We start from the raw sequence: 25100 nt of genomic DNA on the forward strand, positions 1-25100 counted from the left end.
CTTATTGTTTTATTTATTGCCAACCAAGACTATATTCCTACCATGGTTCAGCAAGTAAAATAGTAGTTTTCCTGAATTCTCATCAAGGGAAAGGGAATGTTGCAACTAAACACTTTGTGACTATAATTGAAAATTATTCAAAAACATCGTTTTCAAAATCTGTTGAAGGACATTTTTTGAACATTTTCTGAGATTCAGCATTTCAACCTTAGGTTTGTGAACTCTTTTCTGTAGACTAAAATGGATGGAGTTTTTGGGGAAAAATAAGCTAATGAAGTCTCTTTATGCTGTGAAAAGTGACTGTGATAATGCATGCAGTTTCCCATAATGCCAGAAAGGCACAGCAAATTACTGCAGCTGCTCCATCGATGGTTGTTTTGTTTTTCCTAATTAGTAGCTTCTTTTGTATTCTCACCAGAACACATGAGACTCTCATGAACTTTTTGTTTTCATATTCCTTGAGCTGTGAGGTATTGCAGGTACATGTGAAGTTATTTTTACTGTGGCACAGGCTCTGGATAAATTAACACACATTTTCAGAGTGGTAGGAATGAAATGGATGAGTACTGCAGTATCCAAGTTTAGCTCTTGCCTTGCTCAAAATAGAAGCTTTAATCAAAAACAAAATAGTCTTTTGTGTATTTTGTACATGAACGTATGTCTGAACCAAAAGAAAGAAGTACAAAAGAAACCTCAATTTTGTTATTTGGGCTTGGTTATCTGAAGCGAATTGATCTAGGAGGTAGAAGTATGTGTCATGTTTTGCTTGGGAGTCATATGGCTTGCATAGGTGGCCGTGGTGGATGGAGGGGCACTCCACGAAACATGGAACTCATGTTGAGACTCTGGTTAGAGAAGGTTTGTGTGAGATTTTGTCAAGTGGCTTCTCTCTACACAAATCTCATCAACAAGTTGGATCTGAGAGAAATAAGCCCTTGGAATTATGGAACACAAAATTTCCCTTAAGAACATGTTTGAAAATTAAAAGTGCAGCTGTGCTTGAGAGATTTAATTATTCCAAATTCAGATTTTGACACACCATTGTTTCACACCCTAATTCTGCCCTCTGATGAATCAGTAGGTTTTACTTTGTAGCTCCTGAGTGCCGGGATTTACCCTAATGCCAATTTGTGGATACCAAATGAGCCTGAGTAAGAGAATGGTTGTCTCATGTAACTTTGGGGATGATTTTTACAAAATCACAACTTATAAAGCCACCAAAAAACTGAACTTTATCTGCTTTCCAAATATAAAGCTCATTATCATTGTATAACTAATATCTTAAGGTCCATATTAGCTACTTTTCATTTGGAGACAGTAATATAAGTTACTTGATATCCCTGTGACTAATTTTTTTTTTTTCATCTATGAAGAAAGAAAACTAGTATGTACCTCTTAGGGCAATGGTTAATAACTTAGGCTCTGCATGAGAGAGAGAGACCTGCATTGGAATCCTAGCCTTGCAGCTTGCCAGCTGCTTGATTTGGGCAAATTATTTAACCTCTGTAGGGTTCAGATTCTCATGTACAAAATGGGAATACCAATACCATTTACGTCAAAGAATAGTTGTTAGCATGAAATAAGTTATGTAATGTATGATACACAGTGCTTGGCCCACATTAGACTCAAATTTTAGCTCTTTTGAGAAGATGAAATGTAATAAACTAAAAACATCATACATCTTGTCTGACATTAATAGGTACTCAAAAATGTTAATTTCTTTCCCCTTTTTCCCTTATTGTGGGTGGTGGGGAGATGTAGGAGGCGTGGGGTTAAGGTTGGCAGAATATGGGATAAAAGTGACAGTAAGGATGTTTCACTAAAAAAAATTCTTTACCTCTGGAAACTGTTAAATAACCCTCCCTACCCTTCATCCGACATCCCCCACATGTCCAAGCTAGACATGATGTCTGTAGGGCTGAGTATTATGTAGATCTGCCTCATCTTTCCCCCTGGTCTGTGTGAGGACATTTATTCCACCCTCTCTGTCTCATTGGTTGAGTTTAGGAGTAAGTAAAAGTTGATGTTATTTTTAGATTAGGTTATTTCTCAGAACCAAAGTGTGATCATTAATGCCTCTACTCATCTCTCTTCACCTACTTATCTGTATTTTGATTTTCAAAATCCGTATCTTGATTTTCAGTTTGTCTTCACTTTCTCTTCTGCCTCTCATTCCCTCATAAGGATCCTTGTGATTACATTAGGCCCACCTGGACAATCTAGGATAGTCTCCCCATCTCAAAATTCTCAGTCAAATTTGCCAAGTCCAGTCTACAATGTAAGATAACATATTCACAGGTTCTGGGGGTTAGGGCATAGACATCTTGGGTGGACTATTATTCAGCCTATCAAGGTCATTATCAGAATTATGAACTGTGATAAAGTTAGTGAAAACTTCCAAGAATCAAGGTCATAAAAGGAAAGGAAATCAAGATTGAAAAATGGGCATGATGAAAATTGACAGTTGAATAGGAACAATAAATAACATGTCATAATGCAGGAGCAAATGTTTCAGATGTATAACAAAGATGATCACCCAAAGATATTTTTGTAGTTTACCAACATCATATGAAGGGAATAGAAAACAGATAATAGAGTGAGAGATGGATGGGGTCAAGAAAGACCTGTCAGAAAGGTGACGATTTAGAGAGTATGTTGCTGTTACTGTGAGAAGAACAGAGTGGTACTTTTCTATTCTCAATTTCCACTGGTTGCCAGATAGTTGACCTCAATGAGATAAGAAGAACTCCGGTATTATTGTAAAAAATATAGTAGTGAGATTCATTTATTTTTTAAGAAATTTTTAAAAACTTTTGAAATGGGAATTTAAAGAGTTAAGGTTAGTCTGATGTGGCTTAAAAACGTAATTTTTATTTGAAATTTATGGTTTATATCTATATATCATACTTAAATGTACATTAACTTATTTTCTAAGGGATGTATATATATATATAGAAACTTAAAGTTTTCTTATATATATATATTATATATATATTATATCTTTTGGTAATAAATAAAGATAATTAATTTCCTGCTTCTTTTTTTTACCTGTCCTTACCCCCTTCCCTGTATAACCAATATGCCTGTCTCTATTCCCACGATTGGCCTTGGTTCAGGCCTTTGTTTCCTATCTCCTCCACTATTCTGTTAACCTAATCAGTTTCTAGATATTTTTTTTCTTCCCTCTCTATCTACTTTATGTTATGCTGTTATATTAATTGATTATTCCACTCCTTGCTTAAAAGCCTTTAAGTTATAGCTGGAGAATAAATTTTATACCCTTTGGCTTGACATTCAAACCCCTCGGAAATTAGGTGGCCTGGTATGAACAAGAGATGTGGTACAGTGGAAAGAGGTGAAGAGTTGGTGGACCTTGGCTCCTAGTCAGTTCTACCACTTACCGAACTGTGAATTTGGGCAAAGCAATTAGCTTCCATGGGCCATAGCAACTTCATTTTTACGCTGGAGAGTATTATAATGCCTAGATTGAGTGTTGCTATGGGAATCATGTTTTTAAAATGAATATGAAAGCACGTTAAAGCAGAAACTAAAATCTTCTCATTATTGTTACTATTCTTTCCATCTTTTCCTTTATTGATTATTCCTATGCACCACCTACTATGAGGTCTTTAATATTCCTTGCAAATACTACACATTTTTCCATTTGCCTTTGTGTACATTTCCTATTGCTACTAAAACAAAGAATCACAAACGGGTGCCTTAACACAAATTTACTGTTTTATAATTCTAGAGGTCAGAAGTCTGAAATGGGTCTCAGTAGGCTAAAATCTAGGTGTTGCAGAGCTGCATTCCTTCTGGAGATACTATGGGGAATCTATTTCCTTTTCCTTTTCGTTTTCATTTTCTTTTTCCTTTTCCTTTTGATATATAGCCTTTTGGAGGCTATATCATTCTGACCTGTGCTTCTGTCCTCAAATCTTCTTCTCGAACTCACATTTCTGCCTCCCTCTTCTTATAAGAACACTTTGGATATTTATGGTCTATATGAATAATTCAGGTTAACCTCCCATGTCAAAACTTCTTAACTTGGGGCACCTGGGTGGCTCAGTCCGTTAGGTATCCAACTCTTGATTTTGGCTCAGGTCATGATCTTATGGTTTGTGAGACAAGAGTCTTGTGTTGGGGCTTTGCATAGAGCCCTGCTTCAGATTCTCTCTCCCTCTCTCTGCTCCTCCCCTACTTGTGCTGCTCTCTCTCTCTCTCACACAGACAAATAAATAAATAAATAAATAGTTTAAAAAAAAACCTTCTTAATTTAATCACACCTACAGAGTCCCTTTTGCCATGTTAAGGCAATATAGTCACAGATTCTAGGGATTAAAATGTGGGCAGCTTTGGGGGACCGTTTTCTGCCTACAATTTGCTTATTAGTCCCTCTTTCCACCTTGGATTGCTATTCTTTCTAACACATACACATAAAATGTTTAAGTGTCCTTTCTGCCATAAAACCTTTCCCAGATACTCCTAACCAGAAGCAATCTCTTCCCTCAGTAAACTTCCTGTTATAGGAGAAACATTTAATGTATTCCCAGCTTTTATCCACCAATGTTTAACTCATTATTTTGAGTACTGCTTTCTTAGCTACTCCTCAGTTTTCAACTCTGTGAAGAAAGAAAAGGTAAGTCTACATGGGCATGTTTGTAAGAAAAGACAGTTGAATTAAATGATGAGCTATACTTCCCAGGGTTCTGCTTATATTTAGGACTGGAAATGGTGTGTCAGAACATTCCTGAGTGAGGACCAGTGCTAATGACGAATCTGAGTGAGGGCCAACCTGGTAGAACCCAAATACTGGAGTGAAAGACTTCTTTCTTTTAGAGTTAAGAGTCAGAGCCTGCTAGTGTTCATGGCCGTGCTATCATAGGAGAAAAAAAAGCATTTTAATGAGTTGGCCACAGACAACGACTTGAACCCTCTTAAATGTGTTTGAGAAAAGGGACAAGCAAGAAAGAATGTCATTAGTAGCTATCTGTTTCTCTGGGAAACTCTGTCTAGAGATTTAGATGCTTGGCTTCCATTATGAATCTGATTCATGAGGGTCATGGGAGTTTAGAGTAAAACTTGAGTCAACTGGGTCAGAAGTCTTAAGTAGAAAAATAATAAATATTTTCTGTTGCATCTCATTGGACTGGAAAGGTGGAAGAATAGCACATTCCTTAGACATAAGAATATATAATGCACATTCTTTATATTTTGTTTTTAAGGTTACAAATATTTTTTTCCTAGCTAAATGCCAATATTTTTTCACATTAGAATTTAAGGTCAATATAACTGTGCCTAAAAAAGTCACAGTTTAGTAATAGAAAGATGTTAGCAGAATTATTTCTTCTTTAAAGAAGTAATTCTTTAAAAAAATTTAATCATAGTTCACAGGTTGGATTTTTTTTTAAAAATAGAGAAAATTTTTAATTAAAAAACTGGGTATCTTTATCTGATAATTATGTATATATAATGCTGACAATAAGGCTTTTAAGAAGTGATTATGGACAAGGACAGATGTTGCAATGCTTCAAAATAAAAAAGAAACCCTCAAATAATAGGATAAAGCAAGTTATAAGCTGATCAGAATTCATCAGCAATGGAATTTAATTTCATGGTACTGTACTGTTATCTGTCAAACATTCTTACAATTAAGAGAAAATATCTCCAAGCGTTTCCATGGTACTAGAGCATTCCAGTAGAACAGTCAGCCCACACAAGGCCAAGAAGCTATAAAATATTAATTCAGTACAAGTATGCATCTGACAATCTTAGCGTTTATTACAGGTTACAGTACTTTTGCCTTAACAAGTGATTCAGTTAAAATGAACACTGCCAAATATTGCAGAACAGGGCATAACTTTCTTAAAGGGTGTTTTTTTTAGCTTGAGATAATAAGGACCATTTGCATGATAGAGAGCGCTCCACAAGCACCATTTATATATAAAGAGAGATAAATAACCATGAGATTGAGCAACACTCATTAGTAATGTAGTTTTGGCATACTGAATGTATAGGGCAGGGAGAGCTTTGGGGGCATAACCGAAATACGTTTAATTTCCTTAGAACTCATATGTTGAGGAATCAGAACTGCTGAATTCTGAGGTGGAAGCAAAAAGCTGTCTCTGTTCTAACCAATTTCAGAGGAAGAAAATATCCAAAAGGGAAGAAGGGAGCCCGGATCCTTTTTGACCAATCCTAACAGTGGCTCATCGGGGAGCCAGAAATAACACTACTCAGATAGGAATCACACTGCACATTGAACAAACTAAAAATGTCATTTCTATTCCCAGTTAGAGGAATGGCTTCATATAAGGTTTTTTTTTTTTTTTTTTTTTGTAAATTAAGCTATTCCTATATTAGGACAAGAGTATTCATAACTTGTGAATGAGAGACTTCTCTTTGTTTTTAGAGATATTATCATAAGAAGAGGCTGAGTTTTACAGTTATTTGTGGACTTTATAAAAAGTCTAACATAATGTTTATCATATATGATTCTGGTTGTGTCTTTGGGGTGACTCATTTTGTTATCAGTCATGTCATTAAATAATATTGCTAGCATTTTTGTATGAAATGCTATAGTGAAGGAAGTCTAGTGTTCTGTAGATTCCAGGGAGTTATAACACAAGTACCTTATATGCAGTATCTTGGTGGTGGAGGAGGGTAAGCCCAAATATTCTCACCGTCTCATCAGTGATTGATTTTCCATTCTCTGTAACAAGACTACTTTTTCAAGTTTTCAGATACTCATGGCCACTGTCTGTAGGAATTGCCATTTAACTAGGAAAGACAATATTGTTACCTAAACATATACCTTAAATGAGGAAATACACATTTCAGACAGTAAAATAAACCTCCCTTTTAAGATTAAAAATGGCTATTCCCAAAACCCACAGCTAATATCATACTTAATGGTAAAAAACAGAGCTTTTCCCCTAAGGTCTAAGTAGACAAGGATGTCTACTCTCACCACTTTTATTCAACAGAGTCCTGGAAGTCCTAGCCATAACAATCAGATTGTTTTTAAAAAAAGGAATAAAAGGCATTCATATTGGTAAGGAAGAAGTAAAATTTTCATTATTTACAGTTGACATGATACTATAAATAGAAAACCCTAAAGACTCCACCAAAAAAGCCTACTAGAACTGATAAATTGATTCAGTAAGGTCACAGGATACAAAATCAATATACAGCAATCCATTGTATTTCTATACACTAAAAAAGCAGTAGAAAGAGAAATTAGGAAAACAATTCCATTTATGGGGAGCCTGGGTGGCTCAGTCGGTTGAGCATTCTGACTCTTGGTTTTGGCTCAGTTCATGATCTCACAGTTTGTGAGTTCAAGCCCCACATCGGGCTCTGTGCTGACAGTGTAGAGCCTGCTTGGGATCCTCTCTCTCTCCCTCTCTTTGTTCCTCCCCTGCTCATGTTCTCTCTCTCTCTCAAAATAAATGAATAAACTTAAAAACATTTTTTTAAAAGGAAACAATTCTATTTATTATTATTATTCCAAAAAATAATAAAATACCTAGGAACAAACTTAACAGCAAATGAAAGAACTTACTCTGAAAACTGTAAAATACTGATGAAAGAAATTGAAGATGACACAAACAAATGGAAAGACATTCTGTGCTCATGGATTTGAAGAACAAATATTGTTAAAATGTCCATACTACTCAAAGCAATCTTAATGTAATCCCTATCAAAATACCAACAGCATTTAAAAAAAATTTTAAGTTTATTTATTTTTGAGAGAGACAGAGACAGTGTGAGTGGCAGAGGGATGGAGGTGTTTTTGTAAATTAAACTACTCCTATATTAGGACAAGAGTATTCCTACCTCCATGCCACCAGCACAGAGCCCAGTGTGGGGCTCAAACCCATGAAACCATGAGATTATGACCTGAGCCCAAACCAAGATTTGGACACCTAACCAAATGAACCACCCAGGCACCCCATTCAACAAAATATTTTAAGAATTAGGACATACAGTCCTTAAATTTGTATGGAACCACAAAAGACTCCAAATATCCAAAGCAATCTTGAAAAAGAAAAACAAAGCTGGAGTATCAAAATCCCAGATTTGACGTTTTACTACAAAGCTGTAGTAATCAAAACAGTATGGTACTGCACAGAAATGGATGCATCAATCAGTGGAACAGAATAGAGAACCCAGAAATAAACCCAGAATTATACAATGAGTTAATCTTCAACAAAGGAGATGAGAATAAGCAATGAGAAAAAGACAGTCTCTTAACAAATGGTGTTGGGAAAGCTGGACAGCTATATGCAAAAGAATGAAACTGGACCATTTTCTTACACCGTACACAAAAATAAATCCAAAATGGATTAAGTATCTAGATGTGAGGCCTGAAACCATAAAAATCCTCGAAAGAGAGCACAGGTAGTAATTTCTTTGACATTGGCCATAGCAACATTTTTCTAGATAAGTCTCCTGAGGCAAGGGAAACAAAAGCAAAAATAAACAATTGGGACTACATCAAAATAAAAAACTTAGACACAGCAAAAGAAACAATCAACATAACTAAAAGACAACTTACTGAATGGGAAAAGATATTTGCAAATGACATATCCAATAAAGGGTTAGTATCCAAAATATATAAAGTACTTAAATAACTCAATACCCAAACCCAATTAATTCAATTAAAAATGGGTGGAAGACATGAAGAGACATTTCTCCAGGGAAGATATGTAGATGGCCAACAGACACATGAAAAAATCCTCAACATCACTAATCATCAGGGAAATGCAAAACCAAACCAAAATGAAATATCACCTCATAAGAAACAACAAGTGTTGGCAAGGATGTGGAGTAAAGGGAACCCGCTTGCACTATTGGTGGGAATGCAAACAGGTGCAGCCCATGTGGAAAACCATATGGTGGTTCCTCAGAAAAATTAGAAGTAGAACTACTACATGGTCCAGTAATTCCGTTTCTGGGTATTTACTCAAAGAATATGAAAACACTCATTTTGAAAGATACATGTATGGACCTCTATGTTTATTGCAGGATCATTTACAATAGCGAAAATATGGAAGCAGCCCAAGTATCCATGGATAGATAAATGGATAAAGAAAATGTGCTACACAGTGGAATACTACTCAGTTATAAAGAAGAATGAAATCTTGGGGTGCCTGGGTGGCTTAGTCAGTTAAGTCTCTGACTCTTTTTTTTTTTTTTTTTTAATTTTTTTTTTCAACGTTTATTTATTTTTGGGACAGAGAGAGACAGAGCATGAACAGGGGAGGGGCAGAGAGAGAGGGAGACACAGAATCGGAAACAGGCTCCAGGCTCTGAGCCATCAGCCCAGAGCCTGACGCGGGGCTCGAACTCACGGACCGCGAGATCGTGACCTGGCTGAAGTCGGACACTTAACCGACTGCGCCACCCAGGCGCCCCAAGTCTCTGACTCTTGATTTCAGCTCAGGTTGTAATCCCATGGTTGTGGGACTGAGCTCTGCATTGGGTTCTATGCTGAGCATGGGGCCTGCTTGGGATTCTCTCTGTCCCTCTGCCCCTTTCCCCTACTTGCCCTCTCTCTCTGTCTCCATCCCTCTCTCACTCAAAATAAATAGCTTAAAAAGAATAAAATTCCTTAAAAAAAATGAAATCTTGCCATTTGCAACAGCATGGATGGAGCTAGAGAGTATAATGCTAAGTGAAATAAGTCAGAGAAAGACAAATATCATATTATTTCACTCATATGTGGAATCTAAGAAATAAATGAAGACAGAAAAAAAGAGACAAAGCAAAAAACAGACTCTTAAGTGTACAGAACAAACCGATGGTTACCAGAAGGTAGTAGGTGAAGGATGGGTAAAACAGGTGAAGGGGATTAATAGTACACTTATCTTCATGAGCACTGAGGAATGCATAGAATTGTTGAATCACTAAATTATACACTTGAAACTATTATGATATTGCATGTTAACTGTACTGGAATTAAAAAGTTTTAAAAATGGCTATTAAAAATGAGCTCATGAAATAAATAGGTAATCACAACAACTTAGTAATACAAATAATATGATAATTATAAACAAAACCTAACTTTTACCAGGTTTTTAAAATTTATTTTATATTCATAGGAACTTAAGGGGATTCTGTTTTACTCTTGTTTTTCAGAGAATTTTTCTAATTTGCCTAAGAGGAAACAACTCCACATGGTCAAGGAGACAAAATGTAAATATAGACCATGTGAATCTAAATTCAGCTCAAGCTTTCACTATTAAAAAGGCCAAACTAATAAGAAAATAAAGAAAAAAAGAAAAATGGCATATTCTTTTCTTTGGTCAAGTTGGTAGCTTTTGAGTTTTTAAGAGTCTCATGGTCTACTGACTGAGCTAGCCAAGGGCTGGTAGCTTTTGATATTTTAAAGGTTAATTCTCAATATGAATGGAGGCTGGAGGAAACCTGAACTCACACTATTTGTAGGACTATAAATTGACAATATCTAACCTCCTTGCCAAAGCTGCTGGCTCAAGAATCCAAACTTAACTAGAAGTTTAGAATTTTTGTTTGACGGTTGGGGAAGATGTGCTTAATGTATTGACAGGTGTTGTTGGTAGCCATTTGTTATCTCTGAGGGTATCAACAGTAGTCAGAGCAGGAGACAAAAGGAAGCATGGTCCTTATGGCACTGTTGACCTATTGGAGCAAACCAATTCTGTGACCTGAATTATCTCTAGAGTCTATTTATAAGACCAGTTAAAAAGTCTTTGTTAAGGGGTGCCTAGGTGTCTCAGTAGGTTAAAAAATCCCACTTTGGCTCAGGTCATGATCTCACCATTCCTGAGGTAAAGCTTTGTGTCAGGGTCTGTGCTGACAGCTTGGAGCCTGGAGCCTATTTCAGATTCTGTGTCTCCCTCTCTCTCTCTGCCCCTCCCCTGCTCATCTCAGTCTCTCTCTCTCAAAAATAAATAAGCATTAAAAAAAATAAGTCTTGGGGCTCCTGGGTGGCTTGATCGGTTAAGCGTCCGACTTTGGCTCAGGTCATGATCTCACGGTCCGTGAGTTCGAGCCCCGCATCAGGCTCTGTGCTGACAGCTCAGAGCCTGGAGCCTGTTTCAGATTCTGTGTCTCCCTCTCTCTCTGTCCCTCCCCTGTTCATGCTCTGTCTCTGTCTCAAAAAATAAATAAACGTTAAAAAAAAATAAGTCTTTGTTAAAGTTATGTAAGTAATAATTTTAATTTTGATTGTTTTTTTATTGTTAATAGCAACTGAAGTCGTCAGAATTAATATGCTTATTAAGAGCCTTGACATTTTTAATTTGTTTTAACCAAGCAATTCTGACACAAGGATTTTATAATAATGATATAATCAGAGAATATAGATAGCACTTTGTTTTAAAAAAGAAAACAGTATTTTAAAAACGTAAATTACTTTGAAATAACAAAACATGGGAGAAAACAAAACTAAATGTCTAACATGGGGGATTAGTTGATTAAATTATAGTATATCTATAAAATAAAATAGCATGGTGGGGCGCCTGGGTGCCTCAGTTCCGTGAGCATCCAACTCTTAATTTTGGCTCAGATCATGATCCCAGGATTGTGGCATGGAGCCCCAAATAGGGCTTTGTGCTGAGTGTGGAGCCTGCTTAAAATTTTCTCTCCCTCTCTCCTTCCCTCTTTCTCCCTCTCTCTCCCTCTCCACCCCCCTCCCCCCACCCCACTTGTGTGCACTCTCTTAAAAAAAAAAAAAAAAAAAAAGGGATGCCTGGGTGGCTCAGTTGGTTAAGCACCAGACTTCAGCTCAGGTCATGATCTCAGGATTCATGGGTTTGAGCCTTGTTGTGTCGGGCTCTGTGCTGACAGTGTAGAGCCTGGAGCCTGCTTTGATTTCTGTATCTCCCTCTCTCTCTGCCCCTCCCTGGCTTGTGCTCTGTTTCTCTCTCTCAAATATAAATAAACATGAAAAACAATTAAAAAAAAGCATGCTGATAAAATATTATAATACCAAAGGCAGTTTCTTCTCATGGGAATATTTATAATATGTTTAAATGAAAAAAAAGCAGGTTAAAAGCATATACATATGTATGCATGTGTTAGTATGTATGTATTTCAAAACAAAATATGAATCTCTTAAATAATACACATCAAATTGTATTAAATATATTTAACTTAAATATGTATTATACTAAACACATATAAGCACATGTGTATACGTGCATACACACTAAAATGGTATAAAACTCTCAAAGATACTTCTGATTATCAGAATATTATGGATGCTTTTAATTTCTTTTTATTTGTGTTTTTAAATTTAAATAAAAAATAATAGAGATCTTTTATAAATGGTTAGAATTCATCTCAGTTTGGAGTATACAATGTTTGAGCCCTTCTCAAGAGTTCTGTGCATACTTCTATGCATAAATCCCTAATACCACTTTAAATGAAGCCTTTCAGAGCCTGCTGTTCTCAGAAGCAGAGATATTCTTACTGCATCAGGATTCAAGATTGCAGTCAGAACTGATCCTCTGACCTCCCCTCTGGCTCCCTTGCTTATCGTTAAGAGGTGCTTTGATTTTTTTTCTTTTTCACTGGGGCTTAGTTTTATAATTGTATTTATTGTTTTGTTTGTTTTTTTTCCTCCCTCCTGGATTCTGTCACCTCAGTCACATCTTTGGGGTATGATCTCTTTTTATTTTTTTCGCATCTTTACCATTTCTGACTTCATGAGGTTCCTATGAGCACCTTTAGGTCTTTTCCTCTATAGAATCTAATCATTCTTTTGTTTATGCCTTCACTTATTTTTTCACTTTTTCATCACTTATGTTTTTACTTACTAATCTATGCATCCATGAAAGCATCCATCCATCCCTTCCTCCCTTAGTAGTCTCCATGTGGATCAGACACTGATAGGTACAACAGCATCCATAGGGAGAAAATCTATATAGCATTACTCATTCTTTTCTCATCCACTATTGACTGGGGCATCTGAAAAAAATGGTTGGTATTGAGGAATAGGAAAGAGAAGACCCAGTAAATAGGGGAGGGTTATGATAGAAAGGTGGAAGGGGGCACCAAAGACAAATTTCTGGTTCTGATTTTGATAACAGACTTGTTTTTCCCTCTTCCTCTTTCCAGAATTCAGATAGGATGGGCTCTCCAAGCTTTCTTCTTAGCCAAAGATACCTGTCCTTCAATCCTTGCCAGCCTCTCTTGGATACCCAATTTCATTTTCATTCTCTGACTATTAAGGCAAGAGGGAAAAGAAGCATATGTAGAATATATATCCAGTAAAATGTTCCATGAAGCAGGGATTTTTGTTCACTTAATTCACTTCTGTATCCTGTACAAACATTAATTGGATGTTGAATGAATGAATGCTTTGAACTTTGCTTTCTTAAATCAGAAATCAGAAAAGGAAACTTTCCCTTGATACCTTGTGCTCTTTTCTCTCCTTTACTTGCTGATTTGTTTTTGGTCTATTTTTGTAGTAGTATGTTGACTGAAGCATAGTGTACGTTCTATAGCAATGGAGTTAGGATCAGCTATGTGTAGATAGCATATATGCGTTGAATCCTCTCATATCATACAGGACTATGTATTTTCAGCTTTCTAGCTCTCTTTGAGATGATGCATATTTAGCTTCTATGGTCTGTGCCTATATAACACATCAATAGATGAAGCCAATACATTTATAGTTTAACTGACTTTTAAAAATGATCACATTAAATTTAGATGATTATTCTTATAGCCTAGTGTACACATATTTTCACATAGGCCAGACCCACATTATTTGCTCTCTGAAACAATTACGTGAAAGTTGAAGCTACATATAGTACATTTGGAGCTACATATAGTGCAATTTTGGGTCATTAGCCTTTACTTGCACTGATGTATAAATATGAATATTTGGGCCTGTTCTCAAAAAAGGATTCATCAGGGAGTTGGAAAGCCCTCTTGGGAGGTTTTATATTTCTTTGTTTACCCTAAGCTTTTCCCCAGAGGGTAGAAGAGTCATTATGGATAAAATCAGCATTAAGCTTAGCATTAAGCTCAGGTGGGCTAAAGCTGTACAACTAAAGGGTGGCTTCATGCTGTTGCTCCTCCAGGGATAAGATGCAGATTATTTAAAGATTTTATTTGTAGAACTCTGCTTTTATGTGGGCTTTTTCTCAACCTGCAGTTGAGAACTTCCGGAATTTTTCACTAACACATTCTTAAAGTCACAGTTCCCATTAAATCTTTTCAAAATGTAGATTTGTTTAATTATTTCCTTCAAACTGTTTTAACTATTATTTGTAATTATTTGTTTTAAACATGAATTTTTTTCATTACTAGAATAGTTCATAAGCATTAAGGAAATTTATAAAATACAGAAAATTATGAAAAATAAACAAAAACTATAATTGTTCTATCCACAGGTAACAACTATTTACATTTTGATATGTCTTTTTCAATGTGTACCTATATGTATATATAGTTTACAAAAATATAGGATAATCTCTTAAGACTTTTGGATATCTCAAAACAGGTTGTTCAGAATTTAAAAACAAGTAACGAACATGGATTATACTGTTGGTTTTAATGATTTAGCAATATATATTGATTAGTTTTATATGTCAGTAAATATTCTTCTGCACTATTCTATTACGAGTTATTTATCATATATGTCATATTTATTTAACTAATTTTCCATTCTTGGATGTTAATTTTTGATAACCCTAAACCAACGTGATATATCTTTCTATGTACCTGATTATTCCCTTAGGATAAATTTTAACATCTGGAATTCTAGAAAAAAAATGTGGTGTATACATTTTTAAGGCTTTGATATTTATAGTCCAATTTTCTTAAAAATATTTCAGTAATTTATTGCTCCATGCACTGTGCCTAACTGAGCTTGTTTCTGTATACATTGTCAGTGTTGCTAGTCTATTTCTCTTCCTGCATTAAGTATCAGCTACATGACTTGAAGAGAATTTACCCCACCTTGAATACCAAGAATGGACCCTGAATGCTTTAAGTTAATTATCAAACTTTTATTTCTCTTGCCACAGTGATTGGTTCAGACATGGACATTTAACTCAAATTAGAGGGTACCATTTCCTTGGCTATGATTGGTCAAGGATTGGAAATATGATCTAAATTTATCCAATCAGATTTAATGCCAGGACTGAGCTGCCTGATAGAAGAGATACTCTCTTTTTTTTTTTTCCTGAATGGTATAGTACAAAGCCAACTCCTGTAATTACTGTCACCATTTTGCCTTCATGAGGGTAGCCAGCTTTAGCACAATGCTGAGAAATAGACCAGATCCAAAAAAAGTATAGGGAATTGGAGCTTGATTACTGATTATACCATGCCTGAAGGCAAACCTCTCTATGGATTTAGGAAATTTTGAGGGTCTACTAATTTTTCACTGTTTAAATTACCTTGAATTGGTTTTCTGTTATTTGCAACCAAAAACATTTGAACTACTATATCTGTATACTATCTTTGAAATAAATATCTTTGCTTATATACAGGCAAAAGAGGTAGTTTTTTGCTGTTTTTATTTATATTTATTTGATTATATGCAAGACTGAGAATATTTTCATATATTTATTGGTCATTTTTTTTCTTCATGCATATCCTCATATTCTATGCTTATTTTTTAAAGTTATGTTTTCATGTGTTTCTTCTTGTAGAAAAAAAATGAAACTTCTAGTCATCGCCATTGAAACATTTTCCAAATGTTGGTTACTTGCTTTTAAAATTTGAATATTCTGTTTTAATATATCCAGAAGTCTTAAGTTTTATATGTTGAAATCTATCACTTTGTCTTTCAGATTCCTCTTTTAGTCACATTCTTAAAGAATCCTTCTCCACTCTGAAATCAGAAATATTTACATACGTTTTCTTCTGGTTTTATATTTTTAGTCTTGTTTTCACACTTATATATTTAATTAATTTGAAAAACATTCTATTGTATGATGTGTGGTCGCATTTTACTTGCTTCCAAATAATTACAGCAACTAAATATTTGAGGTAAATAATCTTCAAATATAAAAGTACCAATACATCATTTGTTCTTTCATTTTTCTTAAATTCTATGTAAGTTAGGAAAAGTTTTCCTCATTGGTTTGTTATTCAAGGTGTGATGTTTAAAAATCCATTTTTATGAGCAACTTTTAATCTAAATCATCTTTTTTTTGCCCATCTGGGGGTGTTGGTGCTATGACTAAGATTAGATGTTTCTATGGCTGCAGATTGCTTTTTTTTTTTTTTTTTTTTTTTTTTTTTAAGAAAGGAGCCTGCCTTTATCTTTCAAGTCCTGATACAAAAGACATAGCAACTGGCTCACTGTGTCCTATAAATACATTTCACTGAGGCTTTGTAGTGTATATTCAAACAGGAAGTGGAGAACCACGAACTGAAAAAAAAAAGTCACCCTAAATCCACTATTCAGAGATTAATGCCAACAAAAAGGACCATGACAGTTCTTTACTTTTTCTTTGAATTGCAATCTTTTATGTTCCAACCGCATAGAGAAGGGAAAAGAAATTTCAGGCCTTATGGGGACTTTTCAGATGAAAAGTTTTTAGAGGACTCTGGTGCAGAGCAGCTTAATGAGGTGAAAAAGATTTAGGCCATCTCTGAAGACCAGAATGTGGCAATGATTTAGAGGTTGGGAGCCTTTTAGAAGATTTATATAAGAGACCCCAGGGCTGATACTGTCCCATTACTGTAGGACTGTCTTAGTTTAAGTGGACCAAACAGGATAGTTTCTGTTTTGGATCTGTAGGCCTGGTGGTAAATGAACTACCCTGTGTGTTCTTTAGAGTATAAGGAACTTTATGGAAATGATAGTTCAATTTAACTTTGACAAATTAATAGGAATTATGAAAAGATATTTTGGGATACTTGCAAGCTTTTTACACATATTTATAATGCGGGTCTCTAATGTGTACATAATACCAAGAAAGAGAACTAAGAGCAATGAGTAGTGGCTACTCAATTGATTTTTTTCTCCTAAGTATCATTTCTATCCATCTCACCTATTCATTTATATGACTACGGTTTAGTCCAGGGGTCAGCAGACCTTTTCTGTAAAGGGGCAGATACTATTTAGGTTTATAGGCCATATGGTCTCTGTTGCAATTATTCACCTTTCTGTTATAGCATGACTGCAACTATAGACAGTATGTGAACAAATTGCTGTGGCTGTATTCCAATAGAATTTTACTTACAAAAAGAAGTGTTAGGCTGGATTAGGCCTGTGGGCTATGGTTTCCTCACTCTTGATTTGGACCTTTAACATCCCTCATCTGGAGTTGTTGTAATGATTTCTCTTCCTTATGATCAGTTCATTTCGGTTGTATAAACATTTATTGTTTTAGGTACTCAGAATAAAAGGATAAATAAGGCAAGGTTTCTGTCCTTGAAGAGCTGATAGTCCAGAGGAAACACAGATGTGAAAGCCCATAAAGTTAACATAATGAGGTAGCATTGCTCTCTGCATTGCTTCCAGAATGGGCTTTATGAGACTGACGCGCTGCCCACTGTGCCAAGAGGGCCACTACAGAATGGGCTTTATAAAGGAGATGATCATTTCCCTTTTCTGCTAAAATACATTTAGTGGTATCTTATAACATCATCACAAGTCTTTGATGAGGCATGTAGGTCTTTCATTATCTAGCTATCTGGCCTATAGCCATCTTCCTAGACCATCTTGTCACTTTATACTTTCACATCTTAAGTTTAACTACAATAAATCTTAGTACTAGCTAAACAACAATACATACCATTATGCTTTTTTATACTCTGGGTCTTTGCATATGCTGTCCTGGAATGACCTCCTTTTATTCCCGCACATCCAACAAGAGGAAGACTTTTCTTTCTAAGCCATCCAAGGATTGTAATGGGCTGCCTTGTTATGTGGAGAAGGGCGTGTGATGGTGAGTTCTTTCTCACTGTAAGTATCCAAGCAAAAGTTGGCTAAACACTTGGCAGATATATCAGATGTTATTGGAGCCTTGCCCAGATTCCCTTTAGTTGGATTTGTATTCATCTTCTGGCTACTACTGGTGTTGGCCATTAACAGCATATACCTTCATCCTTTTTCTGAGGATTTCAAGGGGGGGGGTCACTTTGCCTGGAGATTCCGGGGAGGATATACCCTTTTTTTCTTCCTTCCTTTTCCCCATCTACAGCTTGCAGCCAGGGACTATCTGATGTGGGGGTGAAATAGCCCAGTACTCTTGCCTCTGGGTGGAACAAACTCTGTGGTGTAATTCCTGTACTAGGCCTCCCCAAGGGATCAGGCTAAGACTAGAATTTTGAAACCACATCTATATTAATTGAGAATTTCCTCAATGAGTTACTTGGAAAAGAATACTTAGAAGGGTAGTAAGATTAAGTGATTTAAAAAACATTTTTTTTTAATGTTTATTTTTAAGAGACAGAGAGATCCAATGTATCATTCAGGGCCCTTGTTTCTTTATTGACCGTGTGTCTAGATAATCTATCCATTGTTGTAAGTGGGGTGTTAAAGTCCCCTGCAATTACCACATTCTTATCAATAAGGTTGCTTATGTTTGTGAGTAATTATTTTATATATTTGGAGGCTCCCGTATTCGGCGCATAGACATTTATAATTGTTAGCTCTTCCTGATGGATAGACCCTGTAATTATTATATAATGCCCTTCTTCATCTCTTGTTACAGCCTTTAATATAAAGTCTAGCTCTCTTTTGACTTCCAGTAGCATGATAAATAGTTCTCCATCCCCTCACTTTTAATCTGAAGGTGTCCACAGGTCTAAAATGAGTCTCTTGTAGACAGCAAATAGATGGGTCTTATTTTTTTATCCATTCTGATACCCTATGTCTTTTGGTTGGCGTATTTAGTCCATTTATATTCAGTGTTATTATAGAAAGATATGAGTTTAGAGTCATTGTGATGTTTGTAGGTTTCATGCTTGTAGCAATGTCTCTGGTACTTTGTCTCACAGGATCCCCCTTAGGATCTCTTGTAGGGCTGGTTTAGTGGTGACGAATTCCTTCAGTTTTTGTTTGTTTGGGAAGACTTTATCTCTCCTTCTATTCTAAATGACAGATTTGCTGGATAAAGGATTCTCGGCTGCATATTTTTTCTGTTCATCACATTGAAGATTTCCTGCTATTCCTTTCTGGCCTGCCAAGTTTCAAAAGAGAGATCGGTCACGAGTCTTATAGGTCTCCCTTTATATGTTAGAGCACGTTTATCCCTAGCTGCTTTCAGAGTTTTCTCTTTATCCTTGTATTTTGCCAGTTTCACTATGATATGTCATGCAGAAGATCGATTCAAGTTACATCTGAAGGGAGTTCTCTGTGCCTCTTGGATTTCAATGCCTTTTTCCTTCCCCAGATCTGGGAAGTTCTCAGCTATTATTTCTTCAAGTTCACCTTCAGCACCTTTCCCTCTCTCTTCCTCCTCTGGAATACCAATTATGCGTAGATTATTTCTCTTTAGTGCATCACTTAGTTCTCTAATTTTCCCCTCATACTCCTGATTTTTTATCTCTCTTTTTCTCAGCTTCCTCTTTTTCCATAATTTTATCTTCTAGTTCACCTATTCTCTCCTCTGCCTCTTCATTCCGAGCTGTGGTTGTCTCCATTTTATTTTGCAGCTCATTTATAGCATTTTAAGCTCCTCCTGGCTATTCTTTGGTCCCTTGATCTCTGTAGATCTCTGTGGATTCTCTGATGCCCTTTATACTGTTTTCAAGCCCAGCGATTAATTTTATGACTATTATTCTAAATTCACTTTCTGTTACATTGTTTAATTCCTTTTTGATCAGTTTGTTAGCTGTTGTTATTTCCTGGAGATTCTTTTGAGGGGAATTCTTCTGTTTTGTCATTTTGGATAGTCCCTGGAGTGGTGTGGAACTGCAGGGCACTTCCCCTGTGCTGTCTTGAATAACTTGTGTTGGTGGGTGGGGCCGCAGTCAGACCTGATGTCTTCCCCCAGCCCACCGCTGGGGCCACAGTCAGACTGGTGTGTACCTTCTCTTCCCATCTCCTAAGAGCGAGATTCACTGTGGGGTGGCGTGGCCCATCTGGGCTACTTGCACATTGCCAGGCTTATGGTGCTGGGGATCTGGCATATTAGCTGGGGTGGATCGGCAATGTGCGCTGGGGCGGGAGGGGGAGGCTCAGCTCGCTTTTCCTTCAGTGATCTGCTTCAGGAGGGGCCCTGCGGCACCGGGAAGGAGTCAGACCTGCTGCCGGAGGGATGGATCCGCAGAAGCACAGCTCTGCATCCCAAAGCAACAGAATATACTTTCTTCTCGAGTGCACATGGAACACTCTCCAAGATAGATCACATACTGGGTCACAAAACAGCCCTTCATAAGTATACAAGAATTGAGATCATACCATGCATACTTTCAAACCACAATGCTATGAAGCTTGAAATCAACCACAGGAAAAAGTCTGGAAAACCTCCAAAAACATGGAGGTTAAAGAACACCCTACTAAAGAATGAATGGGTCAACCAGGCAATTAGAGAAGAAATTAAAAAATATAGGGGCGCCTGGGTGGCGCAGTCGGTTGAGCGTCCGACTTCAGCCAGGTCACGATCTCGCGGTCCGTGAGTTCGAGCCCTGCGTCGGGCTCTGGGCTGATGGCTCGGAGCCTGGAGCCTGTTTCCAATTCTGTGTCTCCCTCTCTCTCTGCCCCTCCCCCGTTCATGCTCTGTCTCTCTCTGTCCCAAAAATAAAATAAAAACATTGAAAAAAAAATATATGGAAACAAATGAAAATGAAAATACAACAATCCAAATGCTTTGGGATGCAGCAAAGGCAGTCCTGAGAGGAAAATACATTGCAATCCAGACCTATCTCAAGAAACAAGGAAAATCCCAAATACAAAATCTAACAGAACACCTAAAGGAAATAGAATCAGAACAGCAAAGACACCCTAAACCCAGCAGAAGAAGAGAAGTAATAAAGATAAGAGCAGAAATAAACAATATAGAATCTAAAAAATCTGTAGAGCAGATCAATGAAACCCAGAGTTGGTTTTTTGAAAAAATAAACAAAATTGATAAACCTCTAGCCAGGCTTCTCAAAAAGAAAAGGGAGATGACCCAAATAGATAAAATCATGAATGAAAATGGAATTATGACAACCGATCCCTCAGAAATACAAGCAATTATCAGGGAATACTATGAAAAAGTATATGCCAACAAACTGGACAACCTGGAAGAAATGGACAAATTCCTAAACACCCACACGCTTCCAAAACTCAATCAGGAGGAAATAGAAAGCTTGAACACACCCATAACCAGCAAAGAAATTGAATCAGTTATCAAAAATCTTCCAACAAATAAGAGTCCAGGACCAGATGGCTTCCCAGGGGAGTTCTACCAGACATTTAAAGCAGAGATAATACCTATCCTTCTCAAGCTATTCCAAAAAATAGAAGGGAAGGAAAACTTCCAGACTCATTCTATGAAGCCAGTGTTACTTTGATTCCTAAACCAGACAGAGACCCAGTAAAAAAAAGAGAACTACAGGCCAATTTCCCTGATGAATATGGATGCAAAAATTCTCAATAAGATACTAGCAAATCAAATTCAACAGCATATAAAAAGAATTATTCACCAGGATCAAGTGGGATTCATTCCTGGGATGCAGGGCTGGTTCAACATTTGCAAATCAATCAACGTGATACATCACATTAATAAAAGAAAAGATAAGAACCATATGATCCTGGTCTATCGATGCAGAAAAAGCATTTGACAAAATTCAGCAACGTTTCTTAATAAAAACCCTCGAGAAAGTCGGGATGAAGGAACATACTTAAACATCATAAAAGCCATTTATGAAAAGCTCACAGCTAACATCATCCTCAATGGGGAAAAACTGAGAGCTTTTTCCCTGAGATCAGGAACACGACAGGGATGTCCACTCTCACCGCTGTTGTTTAATATAGTGTTGGAAGTGCTAGCATCAGCAATCAGACAACAAAAGGAAATCAAAGGCATCAAAATTGGCAAAAATGAAGTCAAGCTTTTACTTTTTGCAGATGACATGATGTTATACATGGAAAATCCGATAGACTCCACCAAAAGTCTGCTCGAACTGATACATGAACTCAGCAAAGTTGCAGGATACAAAATCAATGTACAGAAACCAGTTGCATTCTTATACACTAATAGTGAAGGAACAGAAAGACAAATAAAGAAACTGATCCCATTCACAATTGTACCAAGAAGCATAAAATACCTAGGAATAAATCTAACCAAAGATGTAAAGGATCTGTATGCTGAAAACTATAGAAAGCTTATGAAGGAAATTGAAGAAGATACAAAGATATGGAAAAACATTCCGTGCTCATAGGTTGGAAGAATAAATATTGTCAAAATGTCAATACTACCCAAAGCTATCTACACATTCAATGCAATCCCAATCAAAATTGCACCAGCATTCTTCTCAAAGCTAGAACAAGCAATCCTAAAATTCATATGGAACCACAAAAGGCCCCGAATAGCCAAAGTAATTTTGAAGAAGACCACCAAAGCAGGAGGCATCACAATCCCAGACTTTAGCCTCTACTACAAAGCTGTAATCATCAAGACAGCATGGTATTGGCACAAAAACAGACACATAGACCAATGGAATAGAATAGAAACCCCAGAACTAGACCCACAAACGTATGGCCAACTAATCTTTGACAAAACAGGAAAGAATATCCAATGGAAAAAAGACAGTCTCTTTAACAAATGGTGCTGGGAGAACTGGACAGCAACATGCAGAAGGTTGAAACTAGACTACTTTCTCACACCATTCACAAAAATAAACTAAAAATGGATAAAGGACCTGAATGTGAGACAGGAAACCATCAAAACCCTAGAGGAGAAAGCAGGAAAAGACCTCTCTGACCTCAGCCGTAGCAATTTCTTACTTGACACATCCCCAAAGGCAAGGGAATTAAAAGCAAAAGTGAATTACTGGGACCTCATGAAGATAAAAAGCTTCTGCACTGCAAAGGAAACAATCAACAAACCTAAAAGGCAACCAACGGAATGGGAAAAGGTATTTGCAAATGACATATCAGACAAAGGGCTAGTATCCAAAATCTATAAAGAGCTCACCAAACTCCACACCCGGAAAACAAATAATCCAGTGAAGAAATGGGCAGAAGACATGAATAGACACTTCTCTAAAGAAGACATCCGGATGGCCAACAGGCACATGAAAAGATGCTCAACGTTGCTCCTCATCAGGGAAATACAAATCAAAACTGCACTCAGATATCACCTCACGCCAGTCAGAGGGGCTGAAATGAACAAATCAGGAGACTATAGATGCTGGCGAGGATGTGGAGAAACGGGAACCCTCTTGCACTGTTGGTGGGAATGCAAACTGGTGCAGCCACTCTGGAAAACAGTGTGGAGGTTCCTCAAAAAATTAAAAATAGACCTACCCTGTGACCCAGCAGTAGCACTGCTAGGAATTGACCCAAGGGATACAGGAGTACTGATGCATAGGGGCACTTGTACCCCAATGTTTATAACAGCACTCTCATCAATAGCCAAATTGTGGAGAAAGCCTAAATGTCCATCAACTGATGAATGGATAAAGAAATTGTGGGGGCGCCTGGGTGGCGCAGTCGGTTAAGCGTCCGACTTCAGCCAGGTCACGATCTCACGGTTCGTGGGTTCGTGCCCCGCGTCGGGCTCTGGGCTGATGGCCCAGAGCCTGGAGCCTGTTTCCGATTCTGTGTCTCCCTCTCTCTCTGCCCCTCCCCCGTTCATGCTCTGTCTCGCTCTGTCCCAAAAATAAATAAAAAACGTTTAAAAAAAAAAAAAAAGAAATTGTGGTTTATATACACAATGGAGTACTACGTGGCAATGAGAAAGAATGAAACATGGCCCTTTGTAGCAATGTGGATGGAACTGGAGAGTGTCATGCTAAGTGAAATAAGCCATACAGAGAAAGACAGATACCATATGTTTTCACTCTTATGTGGATCCTGAGAAACTTAACAGAAACCCATGGGGGAGGGGAAGGAAAAAAAAAGAAAGAAAAGAGGTTAGAGTGGGAGAGAGAGCCAAAGCATAAGAGACTCTTAAAAACTGAGAAGAAACTGAGGGTTGATGGGGGCTGGGAGGGAGGGGAGAGTAGGTGATGGGCATTGAATAGGGCATCTTTTGGGATGAGCACTGGGTGTTGTATGGAAACTAATTTGACAATAAATTTCATATAATAAAAAATATATATATACATTTGATGGAGGGTTGCCCAGTGACTTCATGATGTCTGTAGGGAATTTGCATATTGTAGTGTTGAGGGGCTGTCCTGAAGGAATTCCAGTTTTGTCCTTTTCTTCAAATTGGCTTCCCCAGAGGATCAGTGCTAGAGAGGACCTTTCCATACTTGCCATCCTCTTTTGCTTTTGCAGAGTGTAAGCCTTTTTGATTAAGTGTGCAGCAATCTGGGGGCACCTGGGTGGCTCATTTGACTGAGTATCTGACTCTTGATTTCAGCTTAGGTCATGATCTCACAGTTCGTGAGATCGAGCCCTGTGTTGGACTCTGTCCTGACAGCATGTAGCCTGCTTTGGATTCTCTCTCTCTCTCTCTCTCTCTCTCTCTCTCTCTCTCTCTCTCAATAAATAAATAAATGAATAAATAAATAAATAAACTAAAAAAAGTGTGCAGCAATCTGTTTCTAAGAGACTTCTGCATCCCCTTATTAGGAAAACTACAATCCTCTTCTGAGTATTATCAGTCCTATCATTTATCAAAAAAAAAAAATGAGATTCTGACTAGTCTAAACACAGTCCTTACAGTAAGGATATAGTTGTGACTTGCATCACAGTAAAGAATAGCATGCTGCTGCAGCTGTATATTTGCTGCAGATAATGTCTCATAAAGAATCTGTACTTTTAAATCTTAAATTTTCATTTTATCAATGCTTTTGTGAATTTTACCTACAGAGTATTTTTACCAGTGGAGTGCAGTGATGGCAGTGGTGGTCAGGAGGATAGCATCCTTTACATTTTTTAATGCACTAGATTTTTGACTAATCTGAAGATGATTGATAGATAGATTTAAGATATTTGAAAATGCAGAAGTCATTTTAACAGATTAGCCAATATTAGT

Source organism: Lynx canadensis, chromosome C1 (assembly GCF_007474595.2).
Source record: "Lynx canadensis isolate LIC74 chromosome C1, mLynCan4.pri.v2, whole genome shotgun sequence".
NCBI classification, from domain to species: Eukaryota; Metazoa; Chordata; class Mammalia; order Carnivora; family Felidae; genus Lynx; species Lynx canadensis.